Raw genomic sequence first — 6,587 nt, forward strand, 5'->3', positions numbered from 1 at the left:
AGCTGTGGGTCTAGATATGGTCAATCCAGGTTGCATCAGAGCCCCTGAACGGACTTTGTAAGAATTTCTCTCTCTTTCACTGTCTTTGTTTTATGGGGTTTTTTTTAAGTAATCTATTTTTATAATGGGGTTTAGCTGCTTTCCACTGCTGTGTTTATGCCGCTTTACACCCTCTTGATTCACTTCCAGAGAGAGATCAATACATAGGTTTTAAGACTCTTACTAGTCAGATATATTCTTGGGCGGTGAATAGGGGCTGTTGAGTCCAGTTCACTGAGCAGGGAGTAGGTCCTGTCTATTACATATTTGGCTTGTGGAACGGTATCTGAGCTAATTTCAAACCCTTGTTTTATGCATCACCCCACCTCACCTTTCCCGTTAAGCAGCCATAGTGTGTTTTCTAAATGTGTGACTCTGTTCTGTTTTGTAATTCAGTTCAAGTGTAGCGATTTTGACATTCCCTCTATCAGTGATATCTTAGGATAAGTGTCTTTTTCTCTGTGACTTATTTCACTGAGAGTCATCGTACCTAAATCCACTCATCCTGCTGCTACTAGCCTTATGACATTGATTTCATGGCTGAGTGATATTCCCTTGTGCCTAAGTACCACAACTTCTTTATCCATTTTTCGCTTTCCTGGGATATTGAAGGTGTACCGAAGTGGAGGTTCTTGGAAACAGAGCAGCCCTAAACTTTGGGGTGCCTGTGTCTTGTTGATTTTTAGGTTTCCCGATTTATACGCCCATGAGTGGAAGTGCCCTATGCTCTCTAAGCTGTGCTTATTACATGTTTCAGGACACACCGTACACTTCTCCAGAGTGGCTGTTGGCAATTTACAGCCCGCCCATCAGCGTAGCAAGGCTCCCATGTCTCCATGGCCTGTCCTGCATTTCTGGTTTTTACACTTTTTTCAGCATGGCCCTTTTGACCGATGGCAAGCGAGCCTTCTTTGTAGCGCTGATTTGCCTTTCCGGCTTGCCTGGTTGGCCAAAAAGGGCGTATGCGTTTTTCCCTGAATATATTCAGGGAAAAACGCATACGCCCTTTTTGGCCAAGGGCATCATTGTCAACGCTTTGCCGCTTTTCATGTGCTTTCAAGGCGAGTCGAGTCTGCCTCCTGAAACCTGTTTCCTGCAATTCTGCCTTGCTTTCCAATCCTCCTCGTTGCCTTCCCTCAATATATTTGTGGACGAGAGTTATCATTTATAACTCTGCAGGTTTGTGAGTTGCAGTGCCCCTGAGCTCCATTTGTCAACTCGCTTTTTTGGGAGCTGGCCGCCAAAGCGCAGGATTGCTTCAGGCCGTATTCTGGTTCCGGGGGGCAGGCTGAGCCTGTGGTTCATTCTTCTTCCTGATGGGAAAATAGAGTGACCTGTGCCTGTCCCAACACCTAGAGCTGGTCTCTCACTGGTTCCCCCTCTTCCCGTTCATCCTCAGGCCAAATTGCGACCTTTACGAAACAGGAGGTTAAAGGTGCTGATTCTCCAAGTAGGGAGATTGTTAGTCCAGCGGCTGGAATGGCGAACCCGAGCAGAAGGAGAGGAGAGATGAGGTGCGTTTGAGAAACCTTTCCCGATCACACGGCGTACCATCTTCTGGGTTTCCCATGCATGTTTTCGATGTAGGAAGATGCCCTTGAACCTGGAGATTTGGGACCCACGGCATGGGTACCACGCAGTATGACTTTAAAGGGTCTGCGTTTGCTCACCCAAGCCCACCAATCCTCTCAGCCCCAAGAGTGTCCAGCCTTATGTCTCATCCAGCTGTGGGTCTAGATATGGTCAATCCAGGTTGCATCAGAGCCCCTGAACGGATTTTGTAAGAATTTCTCTCTCTTTCACTGTCTTTGTTTTATGGGGTTTTTTTTTAAGTAATCTATTTTTATAATGGGGTTTAGCTGCTTTTCACTGCTGTGTTTATGCCGCTTTACACCCTCTTGATTCACTTCCAGAGAGAGATCAATACATAGGTTTTAAGACTCTTACTAGTCAGATGTATTCTTGGGCGGTGAATAGGGGCTGTTGAGTCCAGTTCACTGAGCAGGGAGTAGGTCTTGTCTATTACATATTTGGCTTGTGGAACGGTATCTGAGCTAATTTCAAACCCTTGTTTTATGCATCACCCCACCTCACCTTTCCCGTTAAGCAGCCATAGTGTGTTTTCTAAATGTGTGACTCTGTTCTGTTTTGTAATTCAGTTCAAGTGTAGCGATTTTGACATTCCCTCTCTCAGTGATATCTTAGGATAAGTGTCTTTTTCTCTGTGACTTTTTTCACTGAGAGTCATCGTACCTAAATCCACTCATCCTGCTGCTACTAGCCTTATGACATTGATTTCATGGCTGAGTGATATTCCATTGTGCCTAAGTACCACAACTTCTTTATCCATTTTTCGCTTTCCTGGGATATTGAAGGTGTACCGAAGTGGAGGTTCTTGGAAACAGAGCAGCCCTAAACTTTGGGGTGCCTGTGTCTTGTTGATTTTTAGGTTTCCCGATTTATACGCCCATGAGTGGAAGTGCCCTATGCTCTCTAAGCTGTGCTTATTACATGTTTCAGGACACACCGTACACTTCTCCAGAGTGGCTGTTGGCAATTTACAGCCCGCCCATCAGCGTAGCAAGGCTCCCATGTCTCCATGGCCTGTCCTGCATTTCTGGTTTTTACACTTTTTTCAGCATGGCCCTTTTGACCGATGGCAAGCGAGCCTTCTTTGTAGCGCTGATTTGCCTTTCCGGCTTGCCTGGTTGGCCAAAAAGGGCGTATGCGTTTTTCCCTGAATATATTCAGGGAAAAACGCATACGCCCTTTTTGGCCAAGGGCATCATTGTCAACGCTTTGCCGCTTTTCATGTGCTTTCAAGGCGAGTCGAGTTTGCCTCCTGAAACCTCTTTCCTGCAATTCTGCCTTGCTTTCCAATCCTCCTCGTTGCCTTCCCTCAATATATTTGTGGACGAGAGTTATCATTTATAACTCTGCAGGTTTGTGAGTTGCAGTGCCCCTGAGCTCCATTTGTCAACTCGCTTTTTTGGGAGCTGGCCGCCAAAGCGCAGGATTGCTTCAGGCCGTATTCTGGTTCCGGGGGGCAGGCTGAGCCTGTGGTTCATTCTTCTTCCTGATGGGAAAATAGAGTGACCTGTGCCTGTCCCAACACCTAGAGCTGGTCTCTCACTGGTTCCCCCTCTTCCCGTTCATCCTCAGGCCAAATTGCGACCTTTACGAAACAGGAGGTTAAAGGTGCTGATTCTCCAAGTAGGGAGATTGTTAGTCCAGCGGCTGGAATGGCGAACCCGAGCAGAAGGAGAGGAGAGATGAGGTGCGTTTGAGAAACCTTTCCCGATCACACGGCGTACCATCTTCTGGGTTTCCCATGCATGTTTTCGATGTAGGAAGATGCCCTTGAACCTGGAGATTTGGGACCCACGGCATGGGTACCACGCAGTATGACTTTAAAGGGTCTGCGTTTGCTCACCCAAGCTCACCAATCCTCTCAGCCCCAAGAGTGTCCAGCCTCATGTCTCATCCAGCTGTGGGTCTAGATATGGTCAATCCAGGTTGCATCAGAGCCCCTGAACGGACTTTGTAAGAATTTCTCTCTCTTTCACTGTCTTTGTTTTATGGGGGTTTTTTTAAGTAATCTATTTTTATAATGGGGTTTAGCTGCTTTTCACTGCTGTGTTTATGCCGCTTTACACCCTCTTGATTCACTTCCAGAGAGAGATCAATACATAGGTTTTAAGACTCTTACTAGTCAGATATATTCTTGGGCGGTGAATAGGGGCTGTTGAGTCCAGTTCACTGAGCAGGGAGTAGGTCTTGTCTATTACATATTTGGCTTGTGGAACGGTATCTGAGCTAATTTCAAACCCTTGTTTTATGCATCACCCCACCTCACCTTTCCCGTTAAGCAGCCATAGTGTGTTTTCTAAATGTGTGACTCTGTTCTGTTTTGTAATTCAGTTCAAGTGTAGCGATTTTGACATTCCCTCTATCAGTGATATCTTAGGATAAGTGTCTTTTTCTCTGTGACTTATTTCACTGAGAGTCATCGTACCTAAATCCACTCATCCTGCTGCTACTAGCCTTATGACATTGATTTCATGGCTGAGTGATATTCCATTGTGCCTAAGTACCACAACTTCTTTATCCATTTTTCGCTTTCCTGGGATATTGAAGGTGTACCGAAGTGGAGGTTCTTGGAAACAGAGCAGCCCTAAACTTTGGGGTGCCTGTGTCTTGTTGATTTTTAGGTTTCCCGATTTATACGCCCATGAGTGGAAGTGCCCTATGCTCTCTAAGCTGTGCTTATTACATGTTTCAGGACACACCGTACACTTCTCCAGAGTGGCTGTTGGCAATTTACAGCCCGCCCATCAGCGTAGCAAGGCTCCCATGTCTCCATGGCCTGTCCTGCATTTCTGGTTTTTACACTTTTTTCAGCATGGCCCTTTTGACCGATGGCAAGCGAGCCTTCTTTGTAGCGCTGATTTGCCTTTCCGGCTTGCCTGGTTGGCCAAAAAGGGCGTATGCGTTTTTCCCTGAATATATTCAGGGAAAAACGCATACGCCCTTTTTGGCCAAGGGCATCATTGTCAACGCTTTGCCGCTTTTCATGTGCTTTCAAGGCGAGTCGAGTCTGCCTCCTGAAACCTGTTTCCTGCAATTCTGCCTTGCTTTCCAATCCTCCTCGTTGCCTTCCCTCAATATATTTGTGGACGAGAGTTATCATTTATAACTCTGCAGGTTTGTGAGTTGCAGTGCCCCTGAGCTCCATTTGTCAACTCGCTTTTTTGGGAGCTGGCCGCCAAAGCGCAGGATTGCTTCCGCCCGTATTCTGGTTCCGGGGGGCAGGCTGAGCCTGTGGTTCATTCTTCTTCCTGATGGGAAAATAGAGTGACCTGTGCCTGTCCCAACACCTAGAGCTGGTCTCTCACTGGTTCCCCCTCTTCCCGTTCATCCTCAGGCCAAATTTCGACCTTTACGAAACAGGAGGTTAAAGGTGCTGATTCTCCAAGTAGGGAGATTGTTAGTCGAGCGGCTGGAATGGCGAACCCGAGCAGAAGGAGAGGAGAGATGAGGTGCGTTTGAGAACCCTTTCCCGATCACACGGCGTACCATCTTCTGGGTTTCCCATGCATGTTTTCGATGTAGGAAGATGCCCTTGAACCTGGAGATTTGGGACCCACGGCATGGGTACCACGGAGTATGACTTTAAAGGGTCTGCGTTTGCTCACCCAAGCCCACCAATCCTCTCAGCCCCAAGAGTGTCCAGCCTTATGTCTCATCCAGCTGTGGGTCTAGATATGGTCAATCCAGGTTGCATCAGAGCCCCTGAACGGATTTTGTAAGAATTTCTCTCTCTTTCACTGTCTTTGTTTTATGGGGTTTTTTTTTAAGTAATCTATTTTTATAATGGGGTTTAGCTGCTTTTCACTGCTGTGTTTATGCCGCTTTACACCCTCTTGATTCACTTCCAGAGAGAGATCAATACATAGGTTTTAAGACTCTTACTAGTCAGATGTATTCTTGGGCGGTGAATAGGGGCTGTTGAGTCCAGTTCACTGAGCAGGGAGTAGGTCTTGTCTATTACATATTTGGCTTGTGGAACGGTATCTGAGCTAATTTCAAACCCTTGTTTTATGCATCACCCCACCTCACCTTTCCCGTTAAGCAGCCATAGTGTGTTTTCTAAATGTGTGACTCTGTTCTGTTTTGTAATTCAGTTCAAGTGTAGCGATTTTGACATTCCCTCTCTCAGTGATATCTTAGGATAAGTGTCTTTTTCTCTGTGACTTTTTTCACTGAGAGTCATCGTACCTAAATCCACTCATCCTGCTGCTACTAGCCTTATGACATTGATTTCATGGCTGAGTGATATTCCCTTGTGCCTAAGTACCACAACTTCTTTATCCATTTTTCGCTTTCCTGGGATATTGAAGGTGTACCGAAGTGGAGGTTCTTGGAAACAGAGCAGCCCTAAACTTTGGGGTGCCTGTGTCTTGTTGATTTTTAGGTTTCCCGATTTATACGCCCATGAGTGGAAGTGCCCTATGCTCTCTAAGCTGTGCTTATTACATGTTTCAGGACACACCGTACACTTCTCCAGAGTGGCTGTTGGCAATTTACAGCCCGCCCATCAGCGTAGCAAGGCTCCCATGTCTCCATGGCCTGTCCTGCATTTCTGGTTTTTACACGTTTTTCAGCATGGCCCTTTTGACCGATGGCAAGCGAGCCTTCTTTGTAGCGCTGATTTGCCTTTCCGGCTTGCCTGGTTGGCCAAAAAGGGCGTATGCGTTTTTCCCTGAATATATTCAGGGAAAAACGCATACGCCCTTTTTGGCCAAGGGCATCATTGTCAACGCTTTGCCGCTTTTCATGTGCTTTCAAGGCGAGTCGAGTCTGCCTCCTGAAACCTGTTTCCTGCAATTCTGCCTTGCTTTCCAATCCTCCTCGTTGCCTTCCCTCAATATATTTGTGGACGAGAGTTATCATTTATAACTCTGCAGGTTTGTGAGTTGCAGTGCCCCTGAGCTCCATTTGTCAACTCGCTTTTTTGGGAGCTGGCCGCCAAAGCGCAGGATTGCTTC

This window comes from Eubalaena glacialis, chromosome 7 (genome assembly GCF_028564815.1).
Source record: "Eubalaena glacialis isolate mEubGla1 chromosome 7, mEubGla1.1.hap2.+ XY, whole genome shotgun sequence".
NCBI lineage: Eukaryota > Metazoa > Chordata > Mammalia > Artiodactyla > Balaenidae > Eubalaena > Eubalaena glacialis.